The 22,237-nt window shown below is 44.3% G+C and overlaps 1 pseudogene; it reads left to right on the top strand.

Moving 5' to 3' along the window:
• LOC114322491 (pyruvate decarboxylase 2-like) overlaps positions 1-19,646 on the top strand; it is an 82,911-nt pseudogene extending 63,265 nt beyond the window's left edge.
• Positions 19,647-22,237: the final 2,591 nt, after the last annotated feature.

Below are 22,237 nucleotides of genomic sequence, written 5' to 3'. Positions count from 1 at the left end.
CACGCATGCATAGCATGAGGTATGCTAATTTTAAAAATGACCTATTACTAACCATCAAAGCAGGCAAGTAAAAGGGAAGAAAGAAGTGGGGGTTGGAAGACATACACACACTCACCCACACTTATTACAGATTTGCCCTCGCTCGGAGGGACCGAATAAATATTACAAATAATTAACTACGCAATCTAATTAAATATTACAAATTAATTAATTAATTAACAAATTAACTAATCTAATGAAAGCAGTAAACGGCCTCGGGAGGAGAGCCAGATGCAACACATGTTCGAGTCTTGCCCGGAAGTGCACGGCCATGCATAGTCTGCCTCTACTTTCCTTTCTTTACTCCTCTGGAGGCTACCAAAACCTCAGGACTGCTTCCTTGGACACTGGAAATCACCACCGGCTGAGTAGAATGCACACCGGCAGTGTCATGTGGCCACCGGCACAAAATCAGTCCATCGGCTGGTTATTCACTACCGGTCGGCAATCTATGCTGCCGGTCGGCAAATAATGCCTGCAGAACCTGCAACTCACAACAGCAGAGGACAGAACTTGCATGGCAATACAATTCAAGCATATATGCACCAATCATGTCCCTTATCATGGTAATGACTCAAAGGGGCATGTGTCTCGATTCTCGGACCACCAATCACGCATTTCCATGCATGATGGCCCAAGTGATCAAGTGTGCAACTTTCATGTCAAATGAAATGCAAACCAAACAAACAAACCAAGGCCCAATTCCCATCACCAAGTCAAGGAACAAGGCATGCATGCAAGATGCAATGCAACCTAGGCATACAAGCTAAGGATGCAACATGGCATGGCAAGGCACTTATGCAAGCATACAAGGAAACATGAGGCAATGCAAATGGGTGAAAAGAGGGACTTATACATGATCTAGGCAACTCTAAATAGGCCTAAAAACAGTGGCCAAAGTGACCAAAATAAAGGACTAAACACATACACACATGCACATGATTAAAGGCCAACGCTTAGGCACAAATTGGACAACTCTCAAGCACACTTGAAAATGGATATCATGGACAATTAGCATGCAACATAAGCTCTGAAAATCATGTTAAAACATGGTGCCAAACCAAGCAACAAGTCAAGCTAAACATGCAACAAATGGCTCAAGTGTTTGAAGCAAGTCAAAGGGGCTCGAACCATGACCAAACCAACCAAGCCTCACAAGGCTAAGGGGACTTAAAATAGGTTCAAGGCAGACCTAGAACATGCAACGGGGACCCCCTAGATGGCATCTAAGTGGCTCAAATTCAAAGGCATGTACAATGGCCAAAACATGGAACATGCTACACGAGCTTTCAAAGCATTAAGGAGGCATTCAAGGCAAACATATAGGCATGCAAAGGGGACTGAAATGACATGGTGGATGGTTCTAAATCACCAAATCAATGCAAAAATGTCATGCTATACATTCACACCCTTAAGGCCAACAAGCCGAAATGCAAAGGGGTTATACTAAGCATGCCAAATCTGACCCAAACAACCATGGACAAACCTAAAACATGGCAAAATATGCACAAAACCTTCACAAGACTAAGCCTAAAACATGCTTGAACAAAGGCTAACAACCTAAGGCATATTAAGGCAATAACAAGGCATTACATGGTAGGTATGCTAAGCATGCGTGGTGTACCAAAACCAATTAAAAACAGAGGTATATTACAACATATTAAGCAAGGAAAGCAGCCAAGATATGGTCAATACGCACTCTAACATGATGCTCCCTCAAGAGGCCAAAATGGGTCCATTTCAAGGACAACAAGGGGAGGGGGTGGCCCTTCTCTTTTGGAGACTTCAAGGCACCATCTTCACCACTAAAATCTTGAGGGATTTCAGTGGTGAAGAGGCCCAAACACCAAAGTCTCGAAACTTGCACAAAATAGCACAAAATGAGGCCTTTCAAGGCCTAAGAGGGGTCAAACACCTCCAAACCACAAAACACCCTTAATAAACAATCAAGAGAGATAAAAAACAGAACTTTTTTGTATTATACACTAAGCTCAAAAACGATTTTAAGACAGGTAAAAATACAATGCAAAAATGGGGATTAAATAGAAAGTTTCTCATCCTTGTAGACCACCTTCACAAATGATGCTCCAATGGCCCTCCTTGGCTTGAATCTTGCTCCAAAACACCAAAACCAACCTCTTAGAACCTCAGTAGCTAAGTGGAGGTGAAACACTATGTGTTTGTGTACAATAGTAAGACACAAACGCACTTTAACACACACAAGAGGGAGATATAGAGATAGAAAGTGTATGGTTTCTAACCCTAGAACTCAAAACCCTAAAAGTGGCTGTCTAAATATATCTAAGGTGCCTCAAGTTTCTAACCCTAGCAACAAGGGAGAGCCCCTCTCTTTATAGAGCTTATTGTCTTGTAAAGCTTACAAGACAAGCTTCTAAAGAGGGAGATCCCTCTATACACGTGTATAGAGGGGAGCCAAAAGCAAGGCAGCTGTCTTAAAATATCTGCAAAAGAAGATGCACAGTAGTCGGCCGGCCAAAGATGCCATTTTGGCAAAAAAGAGTGTCGACCGGCAATATAAATTGCCGGTGGCAGCAAAAACCAGCCGGTGGCCTCTAGCCACTGCCGGTGGTGTGTGGGGATGCCTCACAAGGCATTCCCTGCCCCTCCAAGGCAAAATACAAGTGTTTGGTGCAAAACCAGACACTAAACGGTCGAGTTCGGAGATCCTGAGGCAAGGCACGTAGCCGAGACCTCCGGGAACTCCAAACGAACACAAACATGGATAATCACCGAGTGTTCAAACGGTGACGTCCAAGTCTTGAGGACGGTCAAAAATGGGGTGTCTACAGTTGCCCCTCTTTGACAGAACTCGAAAGTCATAACAATGACGGGAGTGAATGTCAAAACCCAGAGACGACACATTTTTGACACGGCCGAAGACTCAGACAAACATGCAAGACAAACAACATATGCGCCCGAAGGCAGGGGCAAAATGCAAGACAATGCACAAAGCCAGACATAACTTATGATCCTGCAAAGGAAGCTATAATGAAGCATACACGCGACAATTTTAAGCTAACATACACCAAACTACACTACAATGCAGAGAGGATGTAAGAGAATTATGCAATTCTCGATACTTCTCACTTGGAGGATACAATACCTGTCCGATTCGTCTGGTTGCACCAGCCTCAAATGAACCGTACATACAATATCGTGTCTGCAAAGAAAACAAACTTAACAGGTACAATATTGTTAACAACATGCATGACAATGCAAGAATGGATGCAAAACGATATGCAATATATACAAAACAATGTATAAACAATGCAAATGAAGATGCAATGTAATTAAAACAATGCAAACTATACGCAAAGCAATTGAATCATGATCCAATCACGAGCGGTTCGAAACCACACCTATGTCAAATAGATTGATGGAGCTAACAAGTCTGTCTACCATAGAACGGTCAACTGAACTATGAGCATCGTAGACAGACACAAGAACGAGTATTGGGGGGGGGGATTGACACAAGTGGGGAAACGACCCGCTGGAGAAAGGACTACGATCCTAATGCCGGATGCAACAACTACGATATATATATGGAATGAAAATGCTAGGGAAATGGTAATGGATATGGCACGCGGGCCAGACCAAATCTTGCCTAGGTAAAGCATGTACGCATACAAGCCATGTTTAACATAGAACGGTCCACTGAACTATGCTTCGACACGAGAAGTATGGGCACATACCAGACCAAGCTCAACATGGAAAGACGCAAGCCATAGATGGAGGGTGATGCAATGAATGCATGCAATCTACAATGCAATGGATATGGCACGCAGGCCAAACCAAATCTTGCCTAGGAAAGGCATGTACACAAACAAGCCGCGGCTAACATAGAACGGTCCACTGAACTATGTTTCGACGTGAAAAGTATGGGCACATACCAAACCAAGCTCAACATGGAAAGGCGCAAGCCATAGATGGAAGGTGATGCAATGAATGCATGCAATCTATAATGCAATGTACACTATACTACAATGATGTATGACAATGCAACTATATATTTTTTGTTTTTTGTTTTTGAGATGCAAATGCATGATGATGCATGATTTTGAAGTGCGCGACAACGCGCGGCTTTTGATATGCATGACAATGCAAGCGAACTGTGCACATCAATGTGCCGAAGGTCTTGCACCTTCCAAGGATTTAAGGTCTCCTAGACCGTGGAATACCTGTCCGGTTCGTCTGGTTGCACCAGCCTCAAATGAACCGTACATACAATATCGTGCCTGAAAAGAAAACAAACTTAACAGGTACAATGCATATTTATGTATTTGAAAATGCGTGACAACGCAAAGCAGGTGAGAAGCATAACAATGCTTTGAAGGTACAAACATGTAAGTGGAGCACACGGTCTACGCAGGCAACGAAATTGATCATAAGCATGCGGTCTACGCAGGTAACGAAATTAACAAACATGCGGTCTACGCAAGTAACGAAATTGAACAAGCATGCGGTCTACGCAAGTAATGAAATTAAATGATCATGCAGTCTACACAATCAAAACATGCGGTCTACGCAAGTAAAGAAATTGAACAATTGTGCGGTCTACGCAAGCAATACATGCGGTCTACGCAGGTAAAGAAATTGGACAATAATGCGGTCTACGCAAGTAATAAAATTGAACAATTATGCGGTCTACGCAAGCAATACATGCGGTCTACGCAGGTAAAGAAATTGAACAATAATGCAGTTCATGCAAGTAAAGAAATTGAACAATTATGCGGTCTACGTAAGCAATACATGCGGTCTACGCAGGTAAAGAAATTGAACAATAATGCGGTCTACGCAAGTAATAAAATTGAACAATTATGCGGTCTACGCAAGCAATACATGCGGTCTACGCAGGTAAAGAAATTGAACAATAATGCGGTCTACGCAAGTAATAAAATTGAACAATTATGCGGTCTACGCAAGCAATACATGCGGGCTACGCAGGTAAAGAAATTGAACAATAATGTGGTCTACACAGGTAATAAAATTAACATGCGGTCTACGCAAGTAATAAAATAGATTACAAACATGCGGTCTACGCAGGTAATGTAATTAACATGCGGTCTACGCAAATAATGAAATTAATATGCGGTCTACGCAAATAATGGAATGATTACAAACATGCGGTCTACGCAAATAATGAAATGGATTACAAACATGCGGTCTACGCAGGTAATGTAATTAACTTGCGGTCTACGCAAATAATGTAATTAGCATGCGGTCTACGCAAGTAATGAAAGACAATGCAAATAGGGCACGCATGGTAATGCAAATGAGGCACACGTGCCGATGAGAATGAGGCACACGTGCCGATGTAAATGGGGCACACGTGCCAATGCAAACGAGGCACACATGCCACTGCAAATGAGGCACACGTGCCAACGCAAAATGATAAAAATGAGGCACACGTGCCGCCGCAAAATGATACAAATGAGGCACACGTGCCGATGAAAATGAGGCACACGTGCCAATGCTAATAAGGCACACATGCCGATGAAAATAGGGCACACGTGCCGATGAGAATGGGGCACACGTGCCGATGCTAATAAGGCACACATGCCGATGCTAATGAGGCACGCATGCCAATGCTAATAAGGCACACATGCCGATGAAAATAGGGCACACGTGCCGATGCAAATGGGGCACACGTGCCGATGCTAATAAGGCACACATGCCGATGCTAATAAGGCACACATGCCGACGCTAATGAGGCATACGTGCCGATGAGAATGGGGCACACGTGCCGATGCTAATGAGGCACGCATGCCTTATAGGATGCAAAATGATACAAATGAGACACGCATGCCTTATAGAATGCAAAATGTATAGGACGGTGTGATGCGCAAAATAGCGCGATTGAATGTATGCAAAATGCAGTGAGATGCGCAAAACAGCGCGATGCGTTAGACAACGCGAGTGCACAAAACAGTGCGACAATTTGAAGTGCACAAGACAGTGCGATGATTTGAAATGCACAAAACAGTGCGACAGTTTGAAATGCACAAAACAGTGCGACGGTTTGAAATGCACAAAACAGTGCGACGGTTTGAAATGCACAAAACAGTGCGATAATACGCGATACACATGGGGCAACTTTTGAATCTTGTAAAAGCCAAAAGGATACGAAAAGGATACACCTTGTATGAGTTGCAGTGCTACGCACGGAAGCCGCGGTCCGAGGTCAAAACGGAGGCCGGTTGAGCATCGGAGACACACTTTCTTGCACTTTCTTGAGCTATGAAGACCAAAAGCTGCTCAAATGGCCTAAACAAGGCTGTAGGAACACCACCGGCTGAAAAATAACTCCATCGGCACAAAATTGTGCCGGCCGGCACAAAATATTGCCGACCGGCAAAAAGTTGCTGAGTCGGGGCAGATTCGACATTTCACCCCGGGTGTTTTAAAATAGGGTTTCTAAACCCTATTCCTCACTTTCCTTTCCGCCGAAAACTTACATACTCTCTCTCTAAAGCGTTTTTCTCTCCTCTTTCGCTCGATTCTTCGCACTCTACGCCCATTTCGTCGTTGAATTCGCGATTTTCTTCGCATTTCGGACATTTTCAACCGAACAAAACTTTGTTTCGGTGCCTCGTTTACCGTTTCCACTTTTTTGGGGTTTGTTTCCCTCTGCTTTCCTCTTGATTTCCGTGCCCTTTTCACATCCCGACCTTTCCGGCCATTTTCGACCTTCTCGGGAGTTGACTTTTCGGTTGACTCTTCGTATTCTAGCCCGGTTTTCCCTCTTCCGGCTATTTTCTCATCATTCTTGATATGACGGACGACATTCCACGCGGCGGGACTCCCCCGGATCACGAGATGGATCCCGGGGTCGAGCTCCTACCTTTGAGCGAGCGCTCGTTCGACCCGGCGACCTACCGGCTGGCGATTCATGCTCTGCCCCCCGACGGCCTACGCCAGTTCCGGAGCTTCGAGAGCCACGTGCCACCCGAGCTATTACTGCGTGAGCCTACCTCCCACCTGTCCTTCGACGCTTCCGAGGTAACTCTCTTTCCTCTGCTTTACTTTTTGCAATGTTGGATACAAAAACTGTCGTAGCTTGTTGTACTCTTTAATTGCTTTAGCTCAGATACCCTGTATACTGTAGTTAGTCGTTAACAAACATACAACTGATATATCTGCTTGAGACTGACACATGCACACACACTGCATTAGCCCTGAATCGCCCAAACACACTGTATTTCACTGTAAGCATACCGGCACCCGGTATTTGCTTGAATCTGTCAAACTATGCACACATGCTACATCTGTTTTGAACCATCCAAACACGTTGACGCATCACACGCTGTAGTCCACTGTAAGCACACCGGCACCCGGTATTTGTTCAAATTTGTTAAACTTGCACACATGCTATATCTGCCCTGAACCACCCAAACACGCTGACGCATCACACGCTGTAGTTCACTGTAAGCACACCGGCACCCGGTATTTGTTTAGATTTGTCAAACTTGCACGCATGCTACATCTATTCTGAACCACCCGAACACGCTGACGCATCACACGCTGTAGTTCACTGTAAGCACACCGGCACCCGGTATTTGTTTAAATTTGTCAAACTTGCACACATGCTACATCCGTATGCTTCTCAAAACTGCATTTTGAATGTTGTCTTGCAATTGTTATTTACTGTTTACAGGAGGATTCCCATACCATCCGCGGGTATGGGAACACTGGCGCTCGGGAGTGGTACGACGAGCTTCCTGACGCGGTCCGTCGCATAGTGGACTGAGCGGGCTTTGGCGCCTTCTGCCGAGGACTCTCCAGGCTTGCCACATGCAGACCTCTACTCGCCGCTCTGGCGGAGAGGTGGTGGGACACCACCGATTCATTTCATTTCTCTGCGGCAGGGGACATGACGATGACCCCATACGATTTCTCGATGCTCACAGGCATCGGGGTAGGGGGTGATCCGATCCCCTTTGATACCGACATGGACGGGTGGACTGCCGCTCAGATCCATCTGCTCGGCGAGCTGCCGCCTCTAGCGCGTCCTGGCTACGTGTGGTACTCCTGGTTCGAGGTACAGTTTAGGGTCCAGCCCGCGTTGGAGGAGGAGGCGCAGATGACTTAGGAGGACGTGGAGAGGTATGCTCACGGCTTCCTTATGTTCTTGTTCGGGACGACCATCTTCGCCGACCGGGCGAACACTGTGCCTCTCTGCTTACTCCGCGCACTGGTGGATGTCCGAGACATTCTGCATTATGACTGGGGTGGCGCCGCTCTGGCCACTCTCTATGGGTACATGAGCTCAGCTTCCCGCGGCAGCGGACAGTTGCTCGGAGGCTACTGGCGGGCTTGGGAGGTACATTTCTTCTCCGCTTTTCATTTCTACCCTTCATTTTCTGTACTCTGTACACTACACACACTGTAGTCTGCTTTATACTTGCTGTATACTGTACGCACGGCACACACATACATTCTGCTTTACACTGGCTGTACACTGTTCACACTGTACACTGTACACAATACACTGCACAACACACGGCTTTGCCATTTCTGCTTTATTCTGTATTCTGCTTTATCTGATAAATGCATTGGTGTTTATCTTGCAGTTGTGGGTTTACGCCTACTTTCCTAGGCTTGCTCCTGTACCAGTGACGGAGACTCCTCTGGTCATCCCGTTTTCACGTCGCTTTGACGGGAGATGCACTCGGCGGCCACGAGAGACATTCGGCTTTTTCCGCCGCTATTTCGACACCATTACCCCTGCCGAGGTATGTTTTACTTGCAGTTCATTCAGGCTTCGCCTTTCCACTGCATATTTCAATAGCAATAGGTAACCACCTGTATGTTACTTTCAGATCACATGGCGGCCGTGGGCTCCTTTGCCAGCGGTGACGCGGGATCGGTTTGCCGGCGCTGAGGAGACCTCGCGTTTCCGGATCTTACTGGAGGGCCCGGTCTATCGGGCTTGGTACCTGGGTGAGCGTTTTCTATGCCAGACCCTAGGGTTACCTGAGCAGATAGTCCCGGTTTACCCTCTCGGGGACATGAGGGAGACCGAGAGGCTCACCACCGAGCAGATGGCCGATTACACTATCGGCTGGGAGGCGACCCGCTTTAGAGGCATCGGCGACTACCGAGAGTACGTGCAGACGTATCTTATGCGACCTCTGAGCGGCGGCCGTCGAGCGGAGGGAGCTAGGCCCGCGGCGCCAGCGGCTGGGGCAGGAGCGAGAGCTGGAGCAAGGGTGGAGTTCAGGGAGGACGGGGGACTGGCTGGCCTGCCCTGCCTGCTGCACTGACTTTCCGAGGGCAGGGTGGGATGACCTATCAGATCCCCTTCGCCCCTCCGCCAGCTGATCACGAGTTCGTCGGTGTCCTCGACTTACCTCCAGTATATATTACTGCATTTTTGCACAGTCATCTCGTTTCAGTTTATTTGATATTCCACAGAATATTGATGCATCCGATACTTTTGCAGGCTTCTTCTGAGTATACCCGGCAGTCATTGGCGATGAATGCCTCGATGATGGGGACGCTTCAGCGGACCTTCGATCTCCTGGCCCTCTACAGCATTCCGGTATGTTTTTCTGACACTGGCCTCAAACCATTCATACACTGCTTCACATAATCTAATGCACGGCATGACACCTGATACACTGATCTCACAGCATCTAATACACTGCATACACTGCATTCTGCATTGTACTTTGCACTGATAAACTGCTCACGGCATTCACTCATTGTACTCATACACTGCATTCTGCACTGATAAACTGCTCACGGCATTCACTCACTGTACTCATACACTGCATTCTGCACTGATAAACTGTTCACAACATACTGATGCATTTGTCTTTTATGTACTTTTTCAGCCTTCTTTCCAGATTCCTATGGCAGGAGGTGCTCCAGCTGGACCTTCCGTCCCCGTTCGAGGGAGAAATGAGGAGGGCAGGGCATTCCCCGCACGAAGGCGGGGCGCGCTCATGTCGGGAGTAGCTCGCGAGCTCCAGTCCCGGATGATGATGATGACGAGGAGTCAGAGGCGGAGGCAGAGCCGGAGGTGGAGTCATCAGAGGAGGAGACCGGAGACGGCACTAGCTCGGGCTCTGACGATGATGCTGATGATGCTCCTGGACCTTCGTCCGGGAAGAGGACTAGGACAGACTGATAGCCCTCGGAGCCGCTTGAGATGGATACAGATTTCTGTTATTATTCTTCTTGTACTTTTCTCTTTTTGTCAGTAGTCAGGATACTTTGTACTGCCGCAGGCAGGTTTTTGTTTCCAAAACTTGTATATTTGAAAAGATAATGAAATGAACAAACTTTTTGCTTAAAAAGTGTTTCATTTACGTATCTCATGCATTGCATCGCATCTCATCATTTTACACCTCAATGTAAATGGAATGGATTGGTTGTCTGAAAATTGAACACTTGCACTGTAATAATCAGATAACTACACAGCCAACAGCAAAAATAACCTAAGCAACCCACTGCCTGATTCTGGACACACAGCCCTTACTCAGTTGGGGATTAACCTGCATACTGCCTGTAACACAGCATTTGGTTCATTTTGCGCACAACAAATCCCAAACAAACAACCCAACCTGACAGGACGGCCTTCAAAGGCGAAACCGGCTAAGGTTGAAACATGCTTGGATGCCCCAAATTTTCCCTTCCTTCTTTCGGTTCGCCCAAATGTAGAGAATGGCACAGCATTCTGAGCATAGACGATTTTTGAAATTAAATATGGGTTTTCAAACGAGGTATCGAGCCTGCAACTGAACACAACGAGAAAGACTCAACCAAAGGTACACGACCTAAAACACAACGAGACGCGCTCGGGAAAGACTCAAAACAAAGGTTGAGGTAAACGAAACAAAAGACACAGCACACAGACGCGTTAACAAAGGCGGGGGACCTCAGATCACGAGGAGCCAGTTTCTCTGGGTATTGTTTCCCACCCTTTCGGATTTGTGATTCTCACATCACTCTGGCACTCAAGCTCGTTTTTTTCTTCTCAAAATCCTCTGGCTCACTTTTTCTCTCAACTTACACCTCTCTATTCTTTATTCTCTCATTTTTCATCCCTCCCCAGGGTGATTAATGAATGAATAGGAAGTTGCGGGTTCATACCCGATGCCATTAGCTCACAGCTATTTCTTCTGGTGGGTAGAGTGCCCTCCTGGCAAGTACGTCGATGACGGGGGAAAGACAGAACACCTAACTCCACTGTGCCCCTAGTTCATCACTTTGACCATTTTTCATTTCGGTTTTCAACTAAAACAGTTTTGATCAAAATGAGAGTCGAATTAACGTACTTGTTCGATTTCTAATTTGAAAGCCATGCAACTCAGGCTGTAAGTACTGAAAATTTTCCTTTTTGGGTCCAAGAAAATGGTCCGGTTTTGGAAAACGAAATAGTGTTCGAGAAAATAGTCAACCTTAGTAAAAATTTTCAAAAACTATTTCTGCAAACGGCTGATGCTCAACGAGCATCGAACTTACTCTTTGAGATGCGCAACCTCGGATCGGAGGCAATGGAAAATTGCCCCTAGCTTGAAATGAGGTGGATGGCAACGGAAAGTTGCCCCTGGTTTGAACGGCGGTTCATGGCAACGGAAAGTTGCCCCTTGTCTGGATGATGCCGCAGCAGTCCGCAAACAGTCTTCGTTGGTGGTGGTCGAACTCTTGGACACAGAGGTGACGAAGACGGTCGTAACAGATATATGGACACAATCCCCTAGGAAGGTGTCGGCGACTGGACTTTGGGGTGAAATCGAAACCATTGCATGGACCGAGACGCTATGAAAGCGTTGGGGGCTGGACTTCATGATGAAGTTGCCTACGTATCCCAAACATGGGAATCAAGCCTTACGTAGTTCCGGTTAAGGTACACTCGGGTATTTTAACCTTCACTTTTCAGGCTCTAACTTTTGCCAAGGTGCTCGATGCGGGTTTTCGACCTTGCGAGCTTCTTTTAATTTTCTTATTTTTTTCTTTTCATTTCTTTTTCTTTTTCTCATTTTTTCTTTCTTTTCTTTTCTTTTTGTATATATTCTTTTTGTATTTTTTGCTTCTTTGTATTTTTTCCTTGCTCTAACTTTTGCCTGGGTCGCCCTTCCGGGTTTTCGGCCCAGCGAGCCTCTCAAAGGGTAAAAGTATAACAAGTCCATGCCAAATGGTTTTTGAAGTTGAAGCCTCTCTGTATCTAGGAGAACAGCTGTTGCAATGATTTGCAGAAGAATCCATCCCGGTTGCTCCACAAGCTTCTTCCGGCGAGGTCTACTCTTTCTGATTCGGCTTTGGTGCCTCTTGCTCGAGGGCTGCTTTAAGACTGGCCATATAGACCTTGCATGGCGTTTGACCGTTGAACTTTCTGAACGGGTTCAAGGTTTGAAACGGATGGGTTGAATCTTGAGGCTGAGAGCGATCCTAGGCTGCACAATCTCAAGAGCGGTTCCACACAGGTCTTCACAGGGCCATGTAAAACATTTGTTTTTGAAAGTTTTTAAGAAAGCGACGACTCGCCCGCGCCGAAGATAGTGTGGAAGCAATCTGGATCAAGCCAGGGTCCTTCCCAGTACTCATGCCGACAAGCATGGTTTCATTCATTAAAGGCTTAGCATGCTTTTCTTTCTCTCAAAATGATCAAAATTTTGCAAAACCCGAGGAATTCCTTCCTCTTCGTTTTTATCACCGCAGTGTTCAAAAAGGTTTTTGGAAAAAAAACTTAGGCTAATGCAATGAGCTTGGCGCGCAGGAGAGCAGGCGAGATGTACTGTCGGTCCATTCAAATCCTTTGGCACAACCAACTTATATTGGAGGCAAGCATGAAAATGGGATAGCCACAGCTGTTTCATTCAGATTTGTTGGTATAATTGGCCCCTCGGCAGAAACAGACTAAAAACAAAAACAGATAATTACAAGTCAAAACGGCGTTCGGGGCAACAACCCCAGAAGCACCTGGTATTCTATACAAGGGGGACTGACACGATACAACAAGACAGACCCTTAAGCAAAAAGACTGACTCAAGACAAAGAGACAAACTCAAAACAAAAGGCTGACTGGATACCCAAGCCAGAATTTACAAAACTCGGTTTCACCGATGCTCAAAAATGTGTGCCAGACGCCACATCCAAAAATATACCGAATGCCGCCCGCAGGTGGTTCATCTTCTGATTACATACTTACAGTATCTGTGTCCTCGAAGTCCAGTAACTGGGCAGTAACGGACTTGGCGGAGGTGGGCGGGAGGATAACCTCGTTGTCAATCAAATCTTGCACCTCATAACGGAGGCGGAAGCAATTGTCAGTAGGATGGCCTGTCTGCTAGTGGTACGCGTAGTACTGAGTAGCATCATGCGTGGCGGGGAGATTCTTCAGGAGTGGCCGAGGCTCCAAGGGTTTAAGGTGCCCCCTCTCGGCAAGGATCTGAAGTGCCTTGGACAAAGGCATGTAGAGAGCATGAAAGGCCCTGCGCCCTCGGGGCAGGTATTTTGAAGTCTGAGCGCTCTTACTAGCCGTACAGGCGAAAGGATCGGCAGGCGCCACCTTAGCTTTCTGATCTTTCCCAGGTGCAGGGCTGGGAATAAGAGGAACTGTTCTGGCATGACGGGGCCTATCCCGATTTCCTGACTGACTTGAACTCCCCTCAGTTGGAGTGGGGAAAGCATCTTCCACAGTTTTTGCCACAACTGCGGTTATCTGTTGCTTGTTCATCCCCCCGGCTTTCAAAGCCTCGATTGCCCGCAGCAGTTGTTCGATGGGATCGGCGTCTATCTTTGCTTTGTCTTTTCCTCTGGCCTCGGCCTGATCGAGGATTTGGGTTGATGTTGGCATGTCATTGCCATAGCTGGAGGCCATCTCCGGTTGGCTCAGTTCAATCACAATTCGCCTCAACAACGGGGGCTCCTGGGGTACAAAACTCCCGGCACATGGTGCGGCTGGAGGTGAAGCTGACATTCCGTAGGTGAGATCCGCCACAGACCTCTGGAGATCACCTATCATCCCCATTAGTTCAAATGTAGTGGGCTCACGAGCCTGATATAACTGGGGGGCCCAGACCGGGTGCACAACAGGCGACCTGGGTAGATGTGGCATATCAATGTTGGTCTCACTTTGCAAAGTGATCCCTTGATCTAATGCGGTCGTCATAACCACGAACTCTTCTGAATTCTACGTCATCGTAAGTCCTGCCTCAGCAAGGGGGAACACTGGCTATTCTGTCTCAATTCTCTGAACTTTTTGAACTGAAAGGGAAAACAAACAGCAATTCAGCCCCAAATGGATCAAACACGGGTGTAGTTAAACAACTGCACTCTATTACTGATCACTGTTCCCTAGAATCACTGTCCCCAAAACTGAACCTGATACCCGCAGATAACCGATTCTTAACAATACTGATACTGGTACCCTCGGGCCCGATACTCAAACTTACAAACTGGTATGTACGTTTCCTGCAGAGATACACTCTAAAAGCACATAGCAGATAAGTGAGAACCAAAACACCCCTATGTTGGGGTAGGGTTTCCCTGTCCTATTTTGTCAGGAGCTAGGGTTTCACTATGCACACAGCAGTTTTCAAACAACCTAACATCGGGTAAGCAGTCTGTCCTAACTTGGAATGGTCACTATGGATCCGAATATGTGCTAGGTCGAATGGTCAAAAAGGGTACCCCGGTAAAACCGGGGTTTGTGTTCCTATACTGTCAGAGCCCATAGCCGGTCAGCCTTATGGTCATGCCTTGACAAGACATGCCTCCGGCAAACCGTTCAGGAATGGCAGATGGCAAACACTGTGTTCCTAGGCGCACCAATGCGCATGCAATGCAAAGAAACACATAAGCGAAATCAAAACAGGATATCACGAGTTCGAGTCAAGCTCTCTAATAATCCCCAGCAGAGTCGCCAGAAACTGTAGACGCACCCGCGTGGGACCTCACGCTACAGTTCGGACTCTCGATTTGATGTTACGGTTCTTAATCTGAACCAAAGAGTCCAAATCCGGCAAATCGTTTTGAGAAACAGATTTTTGAAAAAGTAGTGCCAAACATGGACTGCTTTGCCAGATACAGAGTCGCCACCTAAATATTTTTTATGGGGGAATTTAGGAAACCCTGACTTGGTGCCGAAGGCCACATGTCCGTCATCACCGGAGTTGTCTCGGCTCGGCAGCTAGGGTACGATCGGGGAAGGTCAGCTATGAGCACCCCCTCTCGCCCGATCCGAAGATCGGCCTCTACTAACCGTGATATCCGTTTTTGAAAACGTTATGTGTTCTTATCCCAGTTATTAGCCTAGCATTACTATATTATGCGCACAGCAAACAAGTATAGACTAGATTGCTTAATTTGGAAATAAACATTGCACACCCGTTTGTTTTGGAAAAATGTTTTGGAATTTGCTACTCGCAAGTAGGCTAAAATACGGATTTCAACGAGTTTTTCCAACTCAGCAATCCAACCTTCACCCACAGGCATTCAGGCAATTTAACACATAAGCATCTAGCCACATGGTAAACATGCTGTCATGATAGCATTCACACTCATGCGAGATGCTAAAGCATAAATACTTACATCGTACTCCGTGCCAAAACAGAGAACTTATTAGTAATCAATGCATGATCCAAGTCCATGTTTTAAATGTCTAATGCAACACATACAGGATGCAATTAGAGTAGGCTCGGCTAACCTAAACAAGGCATGTGAAATGCAGTCAATTGATGCACGTATTCAATTTGGAATTGAAGTACAAATGCAGTTAGCGTGATGTACTGAGCCCGGTGCATGCAAGACAAATGTATGGATGCACGCATGCATAGCATGAGGTATGCTAATTTTAAAAATGACCTACTACTAACCATCAAAGCAGGTAAGTAAAAGGGAAGAAAGAAGTGGGGGTTGGAAGACATACACACACTCACCCACACTTATTACAGATTTGCCCTCGCTCGGAGGGACCGAATAAATATTACAAATAATTAACTACGCAAGCTAATTAAATATTACAAATTAATTAATTAATTAACAAATTAACTAATCTAATGAAAGCAGTAAACGGCCTCGGGAGGAGAGCCAGATGCAACACATGTTCGAGTCTCGCCCGGAAGTGCACGGCCATGCATAGTCTGCCTCTATTTTCCTTTTTTTACTCCTCTAGAGGCTACCAAAACCTCAGGACTGCTTCCTTGGACACTGGAAATCACCACCGGCTGAGTAGAATGCACACCGGCAGTGTCATGTGGCCACCGGCACAAAATCAGTCCATCGGCTGGTTATTCACTGCCAGTCGACAATCTATGCTGCCGGTCGGCAAATAATGCCTACAGAACCTGCAACTCACAGCAGCAGAGGACAGAACTTGCATGGCAATACAATTCAAGCATATATGCACCAATCATGTCCCTTATCATGGTAATGACTCAAAGGGGCATGTGTCTCGATTCTCGGACCACCAATCACGCATTTCCATGCATGATGGCCCAAGTGATCAAGTGTGCAACTTTCATGTCAAATGAAATGCAAACCAAACAAACAAACCAAGGCCCAATTCCCATCACCAAGTCAAGGAACAAGGCATGCATGCAAGATGCAATGCAACCTAGGCATACAAGCTAAGGATGCAACATGGCATGGCAAGGCACTTATGCAAGCATACAAGGAAACATGAGGCAATGCAAATGGGTGAAAAGAGGGACTTATACATGATCTAGGCAACTCTAAATAGGCCTAAAAACAGTGGCCAAAGTGACCAAAATAAAGGACTAAACACATACACACATGCACATGATTAAAGGCCAACACTTAGGCACAAATTGGACAACTCTCAAGCACACTTGAAAATGGATATCATGGACAATTAGCATGCAACATAAGCTCTGAAAATCATGTTAAAACATGGTGCCAAACCAAGCAACAAGTCAAGCTAAACATGCAACAAATGGCCCAAGTGTTTGAAGCAAGTCAAAGGGGCTCGAACCATGACCAAACCAACCAAGCCTCACAAGGCTAAGGGGACTTAAAATAGGTTCAAGGCAGACCTAGAACATGCAACGGGGACCCCCTAGATGGCATCTAAGTGGCTCAAATTCAAAGGCATGTACAATGGCCAAAACATGGAACATGCTACACGAGCTTTCAAAGCATTAAGGAGGCATTCAAGGCAAACATATAGGCATGCAAAGGGGACTGAAATGACATGGTGGATGGTTCCAAATCACCAAATCAATGCAAAAATGTCATGCTATACATTCACACCCTTAAGGCCAACAAGCCGAAATGCAAAGGGGCTATACTAAGCATGCCAAATCCGACCCAAACAACCATGGACAGACCTAAAACATGGCAAAATATGCACAAAACCTTCACAAGACTAAGCCTAAAACATGCTTGAACAAAGGCTAACAACCTAAGGCATATTAAGGCAATAACAAGGCATTACGTGGTAGGTATGCTAAGCATGCGTGGTGTACCAAAACCAATTAAAAACAGAGGTATATTACAACATATTAAGCAAGGAAAGGAGCCAAGATATGGTCAATACGCACTCTAACATGATGCTCCCTCAAAAGGCCAAAATGGGTCCATTTCAAGGACAACAAGGGGAGGGGGTGGCCCTCCCCTTTTGGAGACTTCAAGGCACCATCTTCACCACTGAAATCCCTCAAGATTTTAGTGGTGAAAAGGCCCAAACACCAAAGTCTCGAAACTTGCACAAAATAGCACAAAATGAGGCCTTTCAAGGCCTAAGAGGGGTCAAACACCTCCAAACCACAAAACACCCTTAATAAAAAATCAAGAGGGATAAAAAACAGAACTTTTTTGTATTATACACTAAGCTCAAAAACAATTTTAAGACAGGTAAAAATACAATGCAAAAATGGGGATTAAATAGGAAGTTTCTCACCCTTGTAGACCACCTTCACAAATGATGCTCCAATGGCCCTCCTTGGCTGGAATCCAGCTCCAAAACGCCAAAACCAACGTCTTAGAACCTCAGTAGCTAAGTGGAGGTGAAACACTATGTGTTTGTGTGCAATAGTAAGACACAAACACACTTTAACACACACAAGAGGGAGATATAGAGATAGAAAGTGTATGGTTTCTAACCCTAGAACTCAAAACCCTAAAAATGGCTGTCTAAATATATCTAAGGTGCCTCAAGTGTCTAACCCTAGCAACAAGGGAGAGCCCCTCTCTTTATAGAGCTTATTGTCTTGTAAAGCTTACAAGACAAGCTTCTAAAGAGGGAGATCCCTCCATACACATGGAGGGGAGCCAAAAGAAAGACAACTATCTTAAAATATCTGCAAAAGCAGATGCACAGTAGTCGGCCTACCAAAGATGCCATTTTGGCAAAAAAGAGTGCTGACCGGCACTAAATAGTGCCGACCGGCAATATAAATTGCTGGTGGCAGCAAAAACCAGCCGGTGGCCTCTAGCCACTGCCGGTGGTGTGTGGGGATGCCTCACAAGGCATTCCCTGCCCCTCCAAGGCAAAATGCAAGTGTTTGGTGCAAAACCAGACACTAAACGGTCGAGTTCGGGGATCCTGAGGCAAGGCGCGTAGCCGAGACCTCCGAGAACTCCAAACGAACACCAACATGGATAATCACCGAGTGTTCAAACGGTGACGTCCAAGTCTTGAGGACGGTCAAAAATGGGGTGTCTACACTGAGACTAAGGACTCTTGGTTTAATTGCCAGAAACTAAAGTTGCCTGAGGGATGTGGGTAAGTTATGGAGAGAATGTTGCATCTTTTTTTGGTTTTATTACGCTTTATGATGCAAAAAATATTATGAAATTGGGGTTTGCAAGTATGAGTTCCAGATGCAATATGGATCAATTGGCTGGGCTGTAGGTGCGACTCTTGGATATGCACAGGCTGCATGGAATAAGTGAGTGATTGCTTCCATTGGTGATGGTAGCTTCCAGGTAATTATGCATACATTTCAATCTTCATTGTATATAATATAGTTTGATTTTTGTAAATTCTCCTAATCTTATGAATACTATATTGGATATACTTCCTACGTTGATGTTTGTATATCTTCATCTTATGTCACCTAGCATCCATAATATGAAGGATTAGAAACTTAAGGGATTGCAGTAATGGGATTCACTACTCTGAATTTGTCCTTGCTTACACCTATTTTGGTGAATACTTGGCAGGTGACAGCATAAGATGTGTCAACAATGCTGAGATATGAACAGAGGACCATCATCTTCCTTATAAACCATGGCGGACACACTATAGAAGTTGAGATCCATGATGGGCCTTACAATGTGATCAAGAACTGGAACTACACTGGTTTGGTCGATGCAATCCACAACAGTGAAGGCAAGTGCTGGACAGCAAAGGTGAGTCGGGAAGCTTAAATGCATTCGCTTTGATGCATTAAATGGGACGATGGCTGATCACAAAAACCATTTCTTTCACTCACTGTTGCAGGTGCGCTATGCGGAAATGCTCATTGAGGCAATTGATACAGCAATGGGTGCTAAGAGTGATTGTTTGTGCTTCATAGAAGTGATTGTTCACAAGGATGACACGAGCAAAGAGCTGCTTGAATGGGGGCTCCAGAGTCTCTGCTGCAAATAGCCGCCCACTGAACCCTCAGTAAATTCTTCTCACTGCTGTTATGAAGTGGATAGAACAACATTTTTTTTGTTTCCTCAGGTATATTAAAAGTTGGAGGTTTGTCTTGAGCCACCGGTTTGCATATTCTGCATAGCACTGCTGACTTTTGTGTGTATATTCCCTTTGATTTTTAATATCTACTGATCTTTTTGCCTCATTTCTATCTTCCAATTCATATTGAAACTTTCTAGTTTGACTGGTAAATGTTTGGAATAATTGGATGGATAAATGCTGAGAGAGAGAGAGAGAGAGAGAGAGAGAGAAAGAGAGAGAGGGAGTTGCATGGTAGATATGAAAAGAGAGATAAATGGCTTGAAAAAGATAGGCATGAGAATAACATGGAGCAAGTGGATTTGGATATCTTCGTCAATGGAAATGACGCATAAATAATGTCTCTCAAACTATATAATGATGCAGTATTATTTTTGAAAATGTGTCAAAATATTTAAGAGATATATTTTGTATTGTTGGCTAAGATTAATTTTCAAATTCATTCTAAGGTCAATATTTTTTTAATTTTCATTCACCCACTTTCTTTTCCCTCCTTTTTGTTCACTCATGCATTCGCTCTCTCTCTTGCCCACTCATCCACCTTCTTTTCTCTTTTTTTTTGTTCACTCATGCATTCTCTCTCCAATCCACTTTCCTCCCCCTTTTCTTTCTATTTTCTTTTTATTTTTTTATTTTTTTATTTTCTCCTTTTTTGTTCGCTTATTTTATTTACACCGTACTAAAGGCACAGGTAGGACTGTGCAAAATACCGTCTAATCTGCTAAAACACACTGATTTGCATCAATACGCACAGCTCTAATTGCCAACCGTGGTTTAAATTTTAAAATTTATAATCCGCTAACCAAACCCGCTATAGTTAATACACATATTTTTTAACTTACAATGAAATATCAATGTAAAAATGAGTTTGAGAGAGGTTTAAGACATGGAATTTATTATAAATTAATGGGTATATATATGAAACATATTATGTAAAATTACTTTGTGTTATATATCTAAAAAATATTATACAAATTAGTGTTGTATATTATGCAAATGTATGATAATTAGTTAAAATATTTTTTCATTTTATGCAAATGTATGATAATTAGTGTCATATATATCTAAAAAATATTATGCAAATTAGGGTCATATTATGGTTTTGTAACATTGTTTATCATTTTCTTCTTCACATTAATTGACATTCTTTTTAAGCAAAATCATCAATTTATTGTCTTATGTTTTGGAACTAATTTTTTTAAAACATATAAGTGAAAAAGTTGGCTTGGATGGCTGTGTTGTGGTCAACTTGACATTTTATTGTTCAATCTCATGCTGGTCTATCCCTTAGTTACAGGAATCATGCAACTAGGTGGCGATTCTGAGTAAGAATCACAATTCTGCGTTTCTTAGAAAGAAACGTGTAAGAATCGTGTTTCTGTGCAAAGAGAAACGCGATTCAGTCCAAGATGGGAACGTAAAGGGGAGAGAGAGAGAGAGAGACTCTAGCCTTCGATATCGACATGAGAGGAGGAAGAAAGGTTGTTGAGAGAAGCTTACAGTGATCCAATGGTAGCAGCTTTGTAGTTGGATTGGTTTAGGGCTCAAATTAGAGCTTTGATTGTCTTCATCACTCTCTTCTCTCACTATTGATCACGGTCATCTTTGTCTTTGAGGGCTTCGATCATCTTTGTTACTCTCTCGATCGTCTTCATTTCTCTATCTTCGTCTATGTGCTTCTCTTTCTCTTCGTGTAACGACCCCAAAATCTGTATCCAAAATTACTTTTATGCCCTTGTGGGTTAATGCATTTTAATTAATAATATATGTTTGAATTGAAGCATTATTTGTTGAGTTACGGCTTTAAAATTGAAATTACCGACCTTTACGGGTTCAGAAATCAAAATTGAGTACTTGGATATGTTAATGGAAATTTTTATAGCCATTTGGGAAAATTAATTGGAAATTTAATTCGTTTGATTCGTTAATGCATGTTTGGGTGGTTAACTTTGTACTGCAAATTGAAGGCCTTCGAGGCTTCAGAAATCGGAACAGATGACATATTTATGATCAACATAATTTTTAGAGTCATTTGGAAAGTTTAATTGAAATTTAATTTTGTGCGATTCGTAAGGGCGTGTTTGGCCCTCCCTATTGTGAAAAGCTTATGTGTTTGTTATATATATATATGGATATGCTAAGTGAGTTGTGAACTTATCATTTTGAAGTCAAACAAAATATCTAAGGGAGAGAGAGAGAGAACTGTGTGTGTGTGTGTGTGTGTGTGAGAGAGAGAGAGAGAGAGAGAGAGAGAGAGAGAGGAAAATCAACCATGAAGCTTGGAAAATTGAAGAGATCAAGAGGAAAAACAAAGATTTAAGATAAGGTATGTGGCTCTAACTATCATCTTTGTAGATAATTCATCTACTACATGAAATCAAGGATTGACTTGGAAATTAATATGTAAATGAACAAGTGTGTTGGGTTATGAATGGAATGAGTTAAACTCAAGGAATTGAACCTTGATTTCCTTAAATTTGCTTGAATTGGGTTCAATCTTAAGAATGATTCTTGGAATACCAA

This window comes from Camellia sinensis, chromosome 12 (assembly GCF_055761805.1).
Source record: "Camellia sinensis isolate YWXY chromosome 12, ASM5576180v1, whole genome shotgun sequence".
NCBI classification, from domain to species: domain Eukaryota; kingdom Viridiplantae; phylum Streptophyta; class Magnoliopsida; order Ericales; family Theaceae; genus Camellia; species Camellia sinensis.
Note: the sequence above shows the minus strand (reverse complement) of the source record. Positions and strands in the feature narration are given on the sequence as shown.